This window comes from Lipotes vexillifer, unplaced genomic scaffold, assembly GCF_000442215.2.
Source record: "Lipotes vexillifer unplaced genomic scaffold, Lipotes_vexillifer_v1.1 scaffold772, whole genome shotgun sequence".
Taxonomy (NCBI): Eukaryota; Metazoa; Chordata; class Mammalia; order Artiodactyla; family Lipotidae; genus Lipotes; species Lipotes vexillifer.
In genome coordinates this window covers 121,585-139,350 of record NW_006796998.1, presented here as the reverse complement: position 1 = coordinate 139,350, position 17,766 = coordinate 121,585, and positions in this window count along the sequence as shown.

The window sequence follows — 17,766 nt, the reverse complement described above, 5'->3', positions numbered from 1 at the left end:
TTGCAGCAGGAGGTGGTATAACTTTCATTTGGTATTTGCTCAACATATCTAAAAATATAGTGTAGCATCAAAAGTTAAATTTAACTTCTTTCTTTAAAGTCAACATCTTGTTTATTAAAAAATTGTCAGTGTTTTCCTCCAAGTTAGAAATACTCTCTTAAAACAATGGCTTATTGAGGGAATCCTATAGATGCTCAAGAGTAGAAGTATGAATAGTGTTGCTTCAGTTCAGCTATATGTGAATAATTCTTGGTGAGCATTTCTCAGTCTGATCTAAACGCAATAACAGCAACTCATTTTCTTTGAGACTGAAAAGATATTGCAGGACACCTTGAAAATAAGTGATTTGAAATACCTTATTAACATGGTCACAGGTTAATACTAAGAAAAAAAAGCATGAATATTTGACAATGATGATGACAATGTTTTTCTTAGTTCTGTTTGTTACCTTAATCTAGGCTATACTATCTCCACTAGTGGATCTAAGTTTTTGAGCCTTGAAGCCTATAAAATTGTTGGACTCTCTACAAGAATACAAAATAATAAGTGCAAAATTGGGTACATGGCGTTGAAAGGGCCAGTACAAGTGAGAGATCTTAAAACTTAATTTTTGTTAGACTCAGAACAAATTCATCCCAGTACCCCATCAAAACTGTGGGCAACTCATTTCCAACTACACACAAAATTGTGCTAAGTTTTTCTTAGATTTCCTCTGATCAAAAATTTTTGAGGAAACTTGTAAACTAATAATACACTCCATTTTTTTAGATAGAAGTCTCCTGATCACTAAGAATTTGAATCTAATATTTTTAAGGTGAAATGGTGTGTATTCAATTTGTATCCTAGACTTATACATATCAGTGTTCTTACCATTCGTTTCTTTTTCTCTTAAAAAGTACCTTTTCCACATATTTCAATAATCACAGAATATATTTCCTTTCAGGTGACTTTTAATTATTATTCTTAGTTGTGTATGGGTTCTACTTATTATCATTTTTATTGAAAACCATCTTATATTTTGCTTCTCTTTTTTAACACATAGCATATTCTATTTATTTGTCCAATTTCATGACACACCAACTCTTGACTTTATATAAAAACAAGATTCCTAGAATAATTATTTAGCTTCACTACATGAGAGAGTCTGGGAGAAAAAAAAATACATTCTCTTCTAGTTGGTTCTGGAATTTTGTTTGCTTGCTTGTCCATCTTTTCTATACTTAAAAAATGTCTTCATTCTTTGCCTGGACATTACATCAAATCAACCTCAGGCAAAAGCTTTTTCTGAACTGAAGCTGAATTAATTTCCCCTATTTGTCTGTATTTCAATACTTCAATCATAATTGCTCTGAAGAGAAGATTTAGCTAGGTTCCTTAGCCTTTTAGCTTTTTATTGATGGTACTTTTTCATTTTCCTCTGTTATCCCAAACATTATTCAAAAGATATTTAAGAAGTTCTCACAGTTGGAAACACAGATAGTCCCTCACTTACCAGCTACTAAGGAACACTGATGAGTCCATTATCATGAATATTATCAAATTCTCACTGAAAATCAATAATGATTGCAACAAAAATCATCAATAGAGTCCATAAAATATCTATCTTGAGATGAATTGAAGGTCTCCACATGACTTACATTATTTTTTATTTACATATATTTACAAATATATGAAAGTGAAGAAATGAAAATCTTAGTAAAAAACAAGATCTTAGTATTGGTCAAATCTCCTTGCAGTATAAAATACTTTTGCAATGTTGGGTCTATTTCCTCTTAATAATGCAAAAGTGACATTTAAAATAAAATTTTAAGGTGGATGTGGTATTTTGTACGAAAAAAATCCTCAACAATTTCACTACCTATGCAAAATCAAAAACATTTAGTAAAGGTTAAACAACTTTCTTTGGTAAATGGCAAATTATATTGATTTCATTTCAATTTAATTTAATGCAATTTAGTGAGTATAATGAAGCATTATTTATTTCACTGAATTGGATGATGGAGAATCTCTATGATGCAGATTCTTTATCACAAAGTAGATTACTATATTTTGAGAAAATAACATACAAATCAAAAATAAAACATAATTTTGAATATTTTATAGAGGCTTGAAAAGTATATATTTTTAATCATTTGCTACACAATGTGTTAGAATACTGTACATTGCCAATGAGAAAGAGAATTCAAAGATACAAATGTGACAAAAATTTTAAATATCTGTGTTAAAACACTAAAGTGATATCTGGTAAGAAAACAGGTTTTGGATTCATGCACACACATAGCACACTAATTTTATTTTATTTTAATTGAGATATAATTGACATATAACATTGTATAAGTTTAAGGCATATAAAATGTTCATTTGCTATATTTATACTTTGCAATACAAATTCCGCTATAGCATTAGCTAACATCTCCATCAGGTCACATAATTATTTATTTTTTGTGGTGAGAATATTTTAGATCTTGTATCAGCAACTTTAAAGTGTATAATAACGTATTATTAACTATAATCACAATACTGTGCATTAGATGTCCAGAACTTATTAATAAACTTACCCCCAAGAACTGTTTTTGCGGTATCGTATAGGTTTGGGCTTGCTGTTTTTTTAATTTATATTTGTTTTGAGATATTTTTTAATTTACCTTTTGTTTTCTTCTTTGATTCATTGGTTGTTCAGAAGTGTGTTGTTTAGTTTCCACGTTTGTAAATTTTCCAGTTTTTCTCTTATTGTTGATTACTAGTTTTATACCATTATGGTTGAAAAAGACACTTGGTATGGTTTCAATTTTCTTAAATTAAGACTTTTAAGACTTATTTTTGGCCTATCATTTAATATACTTGTGAATATTCTGTGTGCATGTGAGAAGAATGTGTATTATGTTTCTGTTGAATGGAATGTTATCTCTATACCTGTTAGTTTCCTTTGACCTAAAGTATGGTTCAAATACATCTTTTCCTTGTTGTATTTATGTCAAGATGATCTATCCATTGCTGAAAGTGAGGTATTGAGTTTCTTTACTGTTATTGTGCTGTTGTCTGTTTCTCCATTCAGATCTGTTAGTATTTGTTTAATATATTTATGTGCTCTGATGTCTGATGAATATTTTTAAACATTTTATAACTTCTTGATGAGTTAACCCTTTTATCATTATATAATGACCTTCTTTGTTTCTTGTTATCATTTTTGGCTTAAAGTCTCTTTTGTCTGATATAAGGGTAAGAAACCCCACTCTCTTTTTGATTTCCACTTGCATGGCATATATTTTCCGTCTCTTCACTTTGAGCCTATGCATGTCCTTAAATAGTAAGTGAATCTCATGTAGGCAACACATAGTTGGGTCTTCTTTTTTTAATCTATCCACTCAGACATTTTATGACTTTAGATTGGAGAAATACTGTCATTTACCTTTAGATTAATTATTGATATGTAAGAACTCACTAATAACATCTTATTAATAGTTTTTTGGCTGTTTTGTAGATCTAGTATTCCATTTTTCTTCTTTTGCTGCCTAAGTTTGTGGGTTGATGATTTTCCTTGGTGGTGTGCTGTGATTCCTCTCTTTCTCTTTTGTGAATCTACTATAGGTTTTTGCTTTTTGATTACCATGAGGCTTATGTAAAACATCTTGTAGATACAACAGTTTATTTTATGCTGATAGCAACTCAACTTCGGTCTCATACAAAAACTACTTCTTCTTTCCCCACTTTATGTTTTTAATGTCACAATTTACCTCCTTGTATATTGTGAATTCATTAACAAATTATATTATATTTTAATACTTTTTTTAATCTTTGCACTATAGTTAAGAGATTAACACACTATCATATTGCAGAATAGAGTTTTCTGAATCAGACTATATATTTACCTTTAGTAGTGTGTTTTATATTTTCATATGTTTTCAGGTTACTAATTAGTGTCTTTTTATTTCAGTGTGAAGAATTACTTTCAGCATTTCTTCTAAGGCAGGTGTAGTGGTGACAAGCTCCCTCAGCTTTTGTTTGTCTGGGAAAGTTTTTATTTTTCCTCCTTTCTGAAGGATAGGATTTGCCAGATAGAGTGTTCTTGGCTGGCCATTTTTTTTTTTTTTTTTCCTTTGAGCACTTTGAATATATCTTTCCCCTCTTTCCTAGCCTCTAAGATTTTTTTCTGAGAATTCCACTGATAGCCTAATGAGGGTTCCTTTGTAGGTTACAGTCTTTTTATCTCTTTCTGCTTTTAACATCCTTTCTTTGTCTTTTTTTGATAGTTTCATTATAATTTGTCTTAGAGAAGATTTTTAAAATTAAAATAATGAGGTAATCCATTAGCTTCATGAACTTGGATGCCCAAATCTCTTCCCAGGTTTGGGAAATGCTCAGCCATTTGAGGACACAGCAAGAAGGTGGTTATATGCAAGCCAGTAACAGAGCCTCATCAGAAGCCAAACTCTGCCAGAAGCTTCTTGGATTTTCAGCCTCCAGAATTGTGAGAAGAATATATATCTGCTCAGCCACTCATTCCACGGCATTTTGTTATGGCAGCCTAAGTTGACTAACACAAGAGCACCAAGAAAAAAATTTAGCTTCTACATGCATTATGTTCAAATTGTGAAGAAACCCATGTTGATAACATGTATAAAACTTACTAATATGATAGAAAAATCTTTCACTGGTAAGATTATCAATGACTTCCAAAAAAGACATCATTATTCCACAATTGTATTCTTATTATATAAGTTATATACTATTTTACATTCAATTTAAAATAAATTTGTTTAGACCATTTTATTATTTGAGCTTATTTTGACTGTGATTTTTTTTTTTTGAAATGGGTGATTTATCAAAAAACAGAGAATGTATGGAATATTGAAGAAAGTTCAAATGGGTCATGTTACACAGGATTAGGAGCTAGAAAATGTCCAGTTTAATGTCAGACTCCCACAGCCTCATTCACTGAAGGTGTAGAAATAATGATTAATTCGTGTATGGAAAAAAAAATTTAGACAATTTTAGATTTGGGGCTAACTTTGTCTGTGATAAAGTTACAATAAATCATCTAGGGCCTAAAATAATTTTAAAAATATGCTTCAAGAAACAGTAAAAATCCATGCCAAAATCTGCTCAAATCAGAATTATACTCATATGCCTTTCAGATATTCAGAAAATGATAATATTAACTCAAATCACTGTTCTCATGTTTTGGTCTCTAATTTCAAGTTCAAATTTTATACTAACATTTTTAGAATTAGTTTTAAAAAAAGCTATCAAATTCAACCATTCATCTTGAAAATAAGCTACTGTGTTATTTAGGGTCTTGAATATCTCTGAAGACTGATTTTTTGGACTAAGTTTAGAAGTGTGCATATAAACCATGATTTTTGATCAATTTAAACTAATACTGATTTATTCTTGGCCCCAGATATGTATATGCAAACACAAATAAAAGTCTGGTTAAAGAGAGATATGCCTTTTGTAGTGAGATTCACAGACTAACACTTCCCTCCAACTCATGTTTTACCAGTCCAGGGAAGCTGAGCCAATATGAGTCATACCCTATCATCCAGTACAGTGACTGCAATAAAGCTAGAAGCCTCACCCATGATTAGATAATGCTTGGCGGAAACATTGTTATTCACTGACCCTGCAAGGAATGGCATAGAATGCAGAGTAAGAATCCTGGCAGCCTGTGCCATGGCTTCTGAAAACAATCTGTTAGCTCAGAGGAAAATATATGCCTCTGGGCTGAACTGTGTGTGCTTTTTTGTTCTCTCCACATCCACCGTTTCACAAATTAAGGTCAAATTCCAGTGCAAGGCATATTAAACAAGTTTCAGGGTATTATATTAGTTTGTCTTTTAAATCCCACAGACAATGTCAAATTAATAATTATATTTTTTGCTTTTATCTAAGGAAAACTATTTACTTTTCTTTCACAAATATTATACAACCACAGATACCTAAATACACAAAGCAAAATATAAAATCTATCTTTGTCCCAACAAGGTAATCAGTTTATTAGCTTTCTTTCAGATAATTTTTGTTAGAATCACATATCATCATTGTAAATGAGATGGGAATAGGAAAGCCATATGTTAAAGGATGTCTGAGGAGTCTAAATAGTGGGGACCTAGACACTAGCAGTGACCAAATTTCTACTTTTCTTCTAGGAAGGCAGAAAAAATGCATGCTATTAGTTGTACTGTCCAAGAAAAAAAGACCAGTTCAACAGTAAATATTAATATAAAAAATAGTCTTCTCTCTTTATTTTTGGTGTTTATGTATTTTTTTATTCCTCTCAGGTGCTCAAACCTTACCCAATCTCTTCTAACACAAACAAAAATTTTATAGTTAGTTCACGATATTGAGCTAGTGAAGAGAAATATAAGTCTTCATAAAATTGCCTCCATTTTAATATAAAAAAGAGGACAATGTTTAACAGAATAATGACAAAAATAATCACAGAATTTCAGAATTTACCAACAGGGTTAGATGTGGATGACAAATTTTCAGGCTCATTTCATGTCTCCCCACACAGTCTCCTGTAGATATTGCCTCAGCTTAAGAATATTTCATAACTCAGTGAAGAAATGTGGCATAAGTTTTTTGACAAATTACCAATAGCACTCCATCCCATTTACCTGGGTCCATAGTACCGTCAGAGCTTTGTGATTTTTGATTACTGAGAATAACTACAACATGTTCATGACCAAGAGGAAATCACTTGCATAGTAATTAATTCTGCTTCGATACATGCCTTAGGAAATATTTCAACCTGAAAGCTGTCCTTCCTCCCTAGTTTTCCTGGTCATTATTCTCATCTGAAAATGTATTTATAATGAAGTCAACCAAGCATTGTTGCAACTGAATGTTAGGTGGAGCGTGTCCCCTTTCTTTAGCATGAGTTGTTTCATACACAACTGTGAAAGTGCAATATTTGCCTGCAGTGCTCTTCTGCCTTCACAATCATATTTGGTATTTTCTCTTCACCCTACACTACCTGTAACCCACCTTGCTACCCCAAAGAAACTGCCAGATAATAAAGGATTTAATAAACTAATTCAAGCTCAGGTGTCAATGCTTCAAAATGGTTAATTATATTATTTTTTTGAATATTGGTTAATATTTTAACCAAAAGAAAGATGTCTTACATGTGTCATTGAACGTTTGTTTGTTTTTTTCCTCAGAATATATTTAAGCAAGAGCAACTTTTTCACATCACTTACCTCAGCATTTTCCAACTCCAGTGAGCATTCAGGCCCTATCACTAACAGGGATTTATAAAATACTGATCATGAGGTTCCTCCAGAGACTCTGATTTGGTACACATGGGGGTAGGGCCTTGGAGTCTGGGTTTATAAAGAACAGCCAGGATTGAAGACAGCTGATTCAATCACAGCTTTAAATGGCAGCAGCTTAGTCTGTGTGAATTTAAGACTGGTGTGGGTGATTGGATTCATTTGCTACAAAGTGATTTGATATGAATTTGCTTTACTGCATACGTTGGTAAATTCAGGAGATTCTGCAAGTTGAAATTAATAATAGGTAAGATGAGGCAATAGAGGAGCGTCTCATATTTATGGTGCTACAGGTCTGGTTAGTGATTCCACCTTCCATCAGCATCCACGGTTTCTCTCTTTAAAAAGGTCATTGTCACTATGTTGTTGCAGAAAAGTAGATGCCGCTAAACAGCTTAATATATGTTTCTTTTAAAGCTTTTTAACATGAAAATATCAGATTCTTAGATGTGGTTTTAGGGAGAAAACATATTGGTAAAAATGTCTATGTATTAAGCTTTTAATTTGTATTTTTATTGTATTCATTAGACATACATTTTCAAATAGTGTTGCATATTTGTGTGCTACTCAATCTGTTTACAGAAGATTCACAAAGGTATTCACTAGAGATTAATAGGTAGTTAAATTCTGTCCCTTCTTCCACTCTCCACCTTAATTCAAGGTCTTATGGAAATCTTGGTTAATTAGACCACAACAAGTTTACATAGATGTGTTTATTCTAATCCCTGTGTCTAAGAAAAGAGAAAAGTCACACACCAAGTAACAGATGGTATCCTTGGTTGTAGGCAACTGAAGTAGATTGGGAAATGTTTTATTTAACATTCAATGTACCTACTCCTAAAAAATCCAAGCAATTTTTGTTTAATTTTGCTTCACAGTTGAGTACCATTGTATTATTCTTTAAGGGTTAAGTTTGTTCTCACTGCTCATCTGTATCATGCTCAACTATTTTCTGTAACTGGAGAAATCTCAAAACAGGTGTTTAAAAACGCTGTTATTTTCCATTTGGCTCCCAAAAGGAGAACAATACAAACAGCCATTTCCCTCAGCTTTGGCTCTGCACCAGTGAGAAAGTGCCATAACAGAAGCAGTCACTCAGAGAGAAAGTAACATGTATTCTCTCTTCTGGGAAAGCTATGGGATACTTGAAAGATGATTGGTTTGTGGGACAAACACTGTGAAAAGGGAATAATCAGAATCCAGCTGTGATCATTATTGGTATAAAGAACAGGTGGAAATACACATAGGAATTGTACATAACATTAAAATATGTATGTTTAGACGAGCCCATTTTCAGGGCGCCATTATATATTTTCTTTTTTCATATCAGTCTACAGAAGAGGGACAAGACTCTTAGGTTATCCTTTATCCTCTGCACCCAACCTTTGTATGAGTCTTGAAATACCTGTTCTGTCTCTTTATTTCATCCCTTCCCAACTCTGGAATTGCTTTCTCTTTGCCTTCTAATATTCATCCTCAAACTTTTCTGATCATACCCATAACTTTCTCACTCTAACAGAAATTTTGCTCTCGCTTGAAGGCACTTGTGTTCCCTTCAGCTCTCTCAAATTCTGACAGTTTTTATTGTTTCCTTCCACAATCCCTAAACAACTGAGCCTACAGGTAAGGCAGGTGATCTCCTTTACTCCTTTTCCATGTTTAATCCTCAGCAATTCGCTAAAACTGTTCTTGTCCAGCATACCTATGTCTTCGTGTTTTTACATCCAACTATTATTCTTCATGTTTATGATTAGTTTTCATCTTTACTGACTTAAAGGTGACATTTGATTCAGTTAATCATTCTCTTCCTTGGAGGAACTTTCTTCACATTGCATTGAGAACACTGCTATTGTTTATTCCACTACATCACTAGTTGTGATGTGAAGAGATCTGATGATCTCTTCTTTATGACATTTGTTGGCATTCCATGGGACCTTAGAGTTATCCTTAGAGTAATCCTTAGTTTCTTTCTCAAACCCTACATTTAGTTCATCATGAAATCCTCTTGGCTCTACTCTCAAATATCTCTTGAATATGACCTTCAGTGCCATTTCCCTATTATCAACTTCTCCTACCAGGATTAGTGCAATAGGCACAGACTAGTTTATTTGCTTCCACTTTTGTTTTTTGCATCAGTTAGGGACTAACTTAAGAGAGAAATAGTAAATTCTGTGATTACAAAACCTTAGAAGAAAAAAGTCTATGTGACAGCCTTAATTTTCAATTTTACTGCCAAAGAAAGGCAGAACAGCTGCCTAGGGTCAGAAGACTGAAGGAAACAACAGATAGCTTTAAAATTTATCTGCATCTAGGAAGACAATGTATCTGCTCACAATTATCAACAGAGGAAAAAGAAAAAAAATAGCTCTACCTCTCTTTCACTTTCTGACTATAAATTATAAGGTCACTCCAATTACAAAGTAAATTTCTAGCTAGTACTTCATTTTCTCTATTGGCTTTTATTCTACAGTTCCAATATTTAATAGGAGACACTGTTATATTCAAAATATTGGAAGTTGCTATCCCTATAAAATACAGAATGTCTGGTGTTTGAAAAGAGTTAGATAATCATAAAACTTGATCTTGGCTAAAGCATAATTCCACCAGAATCATAGAGTCAGAAAGGAATTTATCTTTAAGCACATAATCTAACCAGTACTGACAGATATTTACTGTTTGATGCTATAAAGTAACATGGATTGCTAGAGCCACTTAAATTTGGAGAGAGCGTATTTAGCTTAAATACCCTTATAATTAAGCAGTGTTTTCTAAAACAACTACAAATTCTTGAATTGTCTGAAGTACGTTGATTCCCCCTCATTTTATTGAATTTTACAAAGTAAATAAATGAATGTTAGTTATAATGACTCAAACTCTCTATGGAACTTACGAACAAGACATTGGTGATAAATTTTTACTCATTTAACTCCCTGAAATTAAAAGTACTCATAGTTTGGTATGTCTTCATATATACAATTTTCTATTCTTTAAAGAATGAATTAAATTACATATACATATACAAGTTATGTTTTCTTGAAAATTAAAAACCAAATCATTTTAAACACACGACTATAAACATTGATTTTTAAAATTTAACAACAAATCATAGATATGTGTCTGATACATCCATAAAGATCTAACCCACTTTTAAAACCTTCTATACTGTTTTATATTATCATATATTATTTAACCATTCCTCTATTACAGAACATTCAGGGTTTTCCAGATATTTGCACGTTCATAAAATTCTGTTATAAACCTATATAAATAGATGAATAAAGTAGATAGATGTATAGATCAGATAAGATAAATATTAATATAGATATTTTCTTATCTTCTTATCTGTAACAGTTTTTATTTAAAATATTTAACAGTTTTTAATGTTCCTGTTTTCATTGCATTCGTCTATGATTAATTTTTTCCCATTATGTCATACTGTGATTTAATTTTTTAATGTGAGACCATCAGCAGCACTTTTACTTAAATTTTATTTCTAATAAAGAGAATACATTGATAAAATCATATTAATATAAAAAAAAATTAGGCAAAAATATTAACCTATTTTTCACGTCCCTGAAAATGTTTGGCATTTTAATGAAGTGAAATGCCTAGTTTGCATTATAGACATCAGCACATGTAACCAAAATATAAGTGGATACTCAGCTAGCAAAATCTCTAAAATAATGTAGTTTTCAAAAAAGCAGAAATCAGCAAAGAAAATTTAGTTGAAACTCATTTTAATCTTTAAATCATTTCTTGAGGACATGGAAATCAGGGTGAAAAAATTTTCATCCATGAAAAGTATCTTTAAAACTTTTCTCAAAATCTCACCCACTCAATTTTCTCTACATGGTGAAGTTTTCCCCTCAGAGTTCAACAGCCGTATGAAAAATCTGTTATCCAGTTCATATGTCTTTTTCTTTCATATCATGTCGCTTTTCCTCAAGCCCTCCAAATTAATTTCTATCCTATTCTGAAGCAAATTTCCCACTTTGTTTCTTTTTCTTATCGTTCCTAGTAAGCTGCACAAAATACCTAAGAATAGGTTGAGGAGGAAAACAGATGCTAAGAAAACTCACAGGTTAATGATTTTTTTCCCAGTCATATTGATCTTAGAAGTTAAGTCTTTAGTAGTTTATCTCATTCTTCTGAAGATTTTCTTATGATGGTCGATTGTATTAGGAGGGTGATAATCTCAGAAGTAATTCGGTTATTGTCTTCTATTCAAATATTTTATATGCAGACACTTCTTAAGTGCATAGAAGTATTGAATTTTCTTACAAATTAAAGAAACATTATAAACATGTTTCTTTTTTTATAAGTGTTTCTATAGCCTAATATTATTAACACTAGTAGAGGTATTATGGCAGAAAGTTCATCAGATGTTTATAAATGGTGGAACAATTAGCACATCAATTTATTAGTGCTTCTACTTTATGTTTCTATTGTAAAAGATTAAAATATAAAAATAATTTACTTATTTATGAATATAGATATGAAAATATTGCCTAGACAAAAAGCTTAACAAGGTTAAACGTTTTCTCTCATATATAGACAGACAAAAATGACTAATCAATCTGGAGTCATCTGTTCCAATAAATAGACTAATTATTGACATTAGTTTGAAGCTAACTAATAATAATAGGTTAATAAAGTGACAGACTATTTTTATCATTATTATATATAAAAGTTCTACCTGACCATTATCTTAACATAGTCTGCTCATCATATATATCACTAATCTTCTGTAAAAAACATTAAAATTTTTAAGAAGTTAGTGGATGGGACAATTATAATATTAAATAAGGTTACAAAATGTTTCAAACTCTTAGGATCTAACAGAACTGATATTATTCTCTAGAGTGTATGTTCAAAAATAACTACATAACAAGAAAAAAACAGATTTTATTCATTTCATTAATTCCTAAGGAAGTTTAATTGGTAGATTAATTATTCAATTAATTAATATTGATTCTGGAACTTTGATAAATGAAACAATCTTACAAAAGTATGCATACTGGATGAAATAAAAGATCATTAAATAAGTCGGGATTGATGAAGGTGATCCTTCCTTAGAAACTCAATAGTTTTTGCTTTTAGGTAATTCACCTTATTCTAAATGGAAATCTGTTTTTCATGAGTAAATTATGGAAAGAGAATACAGTCAATAAGCCAGGGTCTTAGAAAATACAAATCTATAACTACTTATTGAGCATGTGCCTTTAAGGTTTTCTGCTAGGCACATGACAATCTTTCGACAAAATGCTAGGTAAAGGGAATCCTAAACTGATAACCTTTTAGAATTGTTGTTATGAAGTCCAGAAAGTCCACGTACTCACACACCACACACAGGCTCACATAAGCACACCCAAACTTTTTCAGAGGAATGACAGGGAATCTAACATGTAAATAATAAAGACTTTTTTGTGTTTGCTATGTATTTGTAAATTCTCTTGTTTTTGTTTTCTTAGTGTAGGGGAGGAAATAGTTTTTCTCAACCATTTTAGGGTCCTTGGGTGGGCCTGAAAATTAAACCAACAAAGACAGATTAATAGGAAAATAGCAAAAAATATTTAATATATATTTTATGTAACATGGGAGATTTCACAAGGAAATAAAGATCCAAAGAAACAGTTAAACCTGAGTATTTTAATGCTAAGTTTGACAAAGAATGGACAGTCATGGAGAAATATGATAGGGCAAAGAGTATGAGGTAGGTGTAGTAAACTGTGGGAAACTTAGCAAGGCCTGTTTGTTCAGATTCTTCTCAGTATCCTTCTGTCTTCAGAGATAAGGATGCTCCTCTCCTCTGGGTATAGAGAGGACATATATCACATGAGGGTCTTATGATCTGCTTCAGAAGAGAAGGGCAGAGTGAAAGAATGACCTTCCTTCTTCTGACATTTTTTCTCGGACTCCTTCAGCTTAAAATATTCAATATGCCAAGATGCCAAATTTTGGGGTGGCATGTCCAAATCCCATCACTAGGTAATGGATATGATTCCCACAATGTAACTTAATTTATCCCATAACATTTTGTTGCTTTCTATGAGAGATCCTACTATAATCCATTTATTCCATAATATAATTTAGAAAAGCATTGGAGGTGATATATGGTTGATGTGACCATTGTGGTTAAGTGGTATTAAGAAGCAGTGTGAATAAAAGGCAACCACTAAACCCTCATTGTGGAGTATGGCAGGATAGTTCATCTTTGGATTTTATGCCACTTGTCAGCATTTAATTTATTCATTGTAGGTTGTGCTATCCATTAAAACATTATTAAAATAAATTCTATGAAAAAGCACACTCATCTTTGTCTCTGATTACAAAGAGTGAAGACTGTATTTCAACGCAGATTTTAAATATTTGTATCATAATTGGACACAAGCTGCTCTGAACATCTGTTTGTTATCAAGAAAAAGAATGACGTATCTCTTGCTCTAGATTTGTTTAATGGATAAATTCAGAAATTATGAAGGGCCTATAGTATGCTGAGACTTTGAGCCAGACCTTTCATTTTTTACAAGAATGAGTTGCAGGAATTTGGTAAGTGAGAAAAACATGCCGCCTTCAGCAGATATAGAGAGTTTCATTCCACAAAGTTATCATTCATGAGGAAATTATTATTTTGAATCTCTTAGTCTAAAGTATAATATCTTGTCATTAAAATTACATTGGCCCCAATACCCAGGTGCATAGCCACTCATTATTCCTATCCTCTACATCTATTAAAGTTGTCATGAGTAATAACATATTCTTGTTTATTTTTTATCGATTTTTCCAATATATCAAGCATTTGTTTTTCATTACTATAACAATTCATCACTTGTTACTTAAGATGCATACTAATCAAAGATATTTCTTTAAAAAGTCCTAGCTATATATATTGCAAACAGATTTACTCTACCACCTAGTGCTGTTTTGGAATTTGTTAAGCAAAACTTTTTAAAGTATAAATTAATTAATTCATCTCTTTATTCAAAACATATTTGTTGAACATTTTTTATATGTGTAACAGACATGTTATGCATGAAAGAGTCAGTGCTAAGCAAAGATATATGACCCTGTTTCTATAAGGAAAAGAGAAAAAATAACCAAGTAATCACTAAATGATAAATAATATAAACTGCTATGTATTATGCTGGTAAAGCCTCAGTCTTATGAGATTACTGACTTAAACTTGGAGGTCAGGAAGGGCATCCCTACATGATTAAAACTTAAGCTGAGGTCTGAAGAATCTTTGAGCAGAGGTGGTGTAAGAATTTTTCAGATTCAGAACAACACAGGTAGTGGTTATGTGGTAGAACAGAGCTCAACACACTATAAGAATGAAAAACAGGCCCATGTGGCTGGAGTATGTGGTGCCAAGAGGCACATGGTGTGAGATGAGGGTGGAGAAGTAAATAAGGGCTAGAACTATGACCATGTTAAAGATTTAGGTCTTTGTCTTTCAAGCCATAGAGATTATTGGTTTAAATAGGGATATAATTTTATATTTAAACTTTGAGACTATTACCTGGGGCAAGGGGAGGTAAGTCTTGGAGGATAAACAGAGTATCTAGTGGAAAAGAGTGTCCTGGAGAGGAGTTAGTGTAAATATTTTATGTGTGCAACAAAATATGATCATAGATGAGGAAAATAAAGCTCCATATTTGACTAAAATTAGCTACTAGGTCCCTTTTCTTCTAGTGATACTGCCTCATCTTGCCAATCACCATTTACATTAGATTCTCAGCTTTCAGAATCACTGTATACTGAAGATATGAGAGTACATGAAAATGTGAAGGGAACTAGTCTCAGGTCTGCTTCTTAAAATGCATTTCTTAAGAAGGTGATCACAGATGTTCTTCCTATCTCACTGTTGGTTCATGCTCTATAATTTCCATGCAAGTGATATGTTACATTAGTCTGGCACCACCATGATTTTCTTCTTGGAACAAATCAATAGATTAATAAATTCCTTGTGATTTTCTGGAACACACTTACCATGAATAATTAAAATGTATTTGTTATGATGTTTAATGACTTTTACCAAAGAGATAAAATGTTCCTTAAAAATTTCACCCCTAACAGCCTTTAATGTACTTCATTTATTTTATATAATAATCTCTTGTTGTGAGTTTGAACTATAGAATATTTGTAAGTATGTACTGTATAGTGTTAGTAGAACTTTGAGTTCCTAGTGGTAACTATGCCATTAGGATGCATTTTATCTGGTAAATCATACAGATAAAATAAAATTTTAGAAAAGCAAAGGTCTCAAGGTAGACAAATACAACCATAGTCAACAGATTCTTTCCCTGGCATACGTGCATGTAAGGGAGACAAAAAAATAGCAAATATTGGACAAACATAAAGAAAAATAGATTAAAAAAAAAATAGAGGGCCTCAGCTGTTGGTATTAGGAACTGCTTTGATCTTTCCTAGCGGGTGGAGACACATGCAGTGGCTGGGGATTCAGCTGGACTGTTCTGGCCTACAGAGTCTGAGATTCTCTTTGTGGCAAGACGGGTTTGTATGTACAGGCTTGTCTATTTATAACTTCATTCAGAATTGAGAGGAGTAGCCAAGATGGAAGAGTAGGAAGACCCTGAGCTCACGTCCCCCCATAGGCACACCAAAATTAACTATTTAAGAGCAACTATTGATGAGAATGACTTGAAGATTAGCAGAAAAGATATTCTACAACTAAAGATATAAGAAAGAACCACAATGAGATAGGTAAGAGATGCAAATACACTGTATAGTCAAGACACATGCCCTTGGATAGATGACCCACAAATGGGAGTATAATAACAATTGCAAAGGTTCTCCTGAAGGAGAAGTGGTCTAAGCCCCACATCGGGCTTCCGGCCCAGGCTGCCTTGGGAAGATGAGTCCCCAGAATGTTTGTGTATTAACTGGATATTTTTGCTATTTTATAGACACCTCTCAGTTACAAAGAAAGTTTAGTTTTGGGAACAGCTAGGTATGTGCCAAAATAATGTTTAAAAAATCATATGAAGTGTTCTTGTCATATATCATGTTAGTCATTTATTAATAATATTAACTTTTTTTCAGGAAAGATAAAAGATCAATAATGAGAAAACAGAAACAAAAATAAAACAAAACAAAAAACCACTTGTATTACTGGAAAACCCTGATTAACACAGCTATCAAATATTAAAACATACAGGCCTGTAACAATTAGGAAATAAATGAACATGAAAGTCTTCATACTGCCAAAATAAGAAGTCAGATCATTTTTAAAAATCATAAAACCATTAAAGAACTATGGACATGAAGAAATCTAAAAGAACTGAATTGCATAAGAATAAACCATTCCTAGATGAGCAAGAAATATAGAAGCTTTTATACTTGAGGCCAGATGATAATTTTGGGTGCTGGGCAGGCAGAAGAGCAAGCCTACCATAGAAGGATACTCTTTGCTCAGATTAGAAAACATCGGACAATCTTTTGACCAATCAGTTGTAGGTGTGTTGTATTTTAATCTAGAGTAACACCCAAATTACTCTGTCAAGTAATACTCCTACATGGGAATTTTACAAAGTGGAGACTGAGGACACGGTTACACAGTGGGAATGAATCATGTGATCTCATAGTCTCCCAGTCTTGTGAAATCTGTGTCTGTCACACATCATCAACATCCAACAATCTGTAAGTCTCACGTTGTATTGCAGTCTCACAGTCCAGCTATTATCTTTTAACCTGTAATTTCACAATCTCAGCCTTGAGGTTGTACAGTCCCTGATTTCTCAAAGTCTCATGATCCATATATATTCTTGAGATTCTAAAGCTAGCAGATTCTAAAGCTAGCATCCTTGTGGCCTTACAGTTTCAAAGTCCAACTTATTTGTATTCTCACTGCTTTAAGGTCAATCAATTAGTTTCATAATGTTTAGTTAAATGGCCCTCCTGGAGGAAAAGGCCTGAACTCATTTTTAAAGCCTTTGAAAAGTGAGGTAAGCCATCTAACTGAAGTTGCAATGAAAACCAAATCCAATTCAAACTTCAGTACAATCAAAGATATTAACACAGTAGAGGTAGAAGAAATTGGGAACTGAGCTGAAATTCAGAGATTTTCCTCTGGTTTCCTGGTGTTTATATTCTAAAGCCCTGCTTAAACTGCCACCCAGACTCAAACAAGCTCAACTCCTGATAGGGTCACCATGACCAGTCCCTCATTCTAGCTTCTTAGAGGAAAGAATGTTGACACATACACATTCGTGCACTTATATGTATGTGTGTATATACATACACATATATTGTGTGTATATATATATATGTATATTAGATTGTATAGTTCTGTAAGGTATTAGATTGTATAGTTCTGTAAGGTATAATGATATCTGAAATATGATCAAAAGCTTTGAAGCATGCTAAGAATCAGAGAGACATGATCTATAGTCAAAATAAAACTCTAAGAGACACAGACATTTCTGTTAACCTTAATTCGGCCAAATCACTATCACCTGGCTTCCATAAG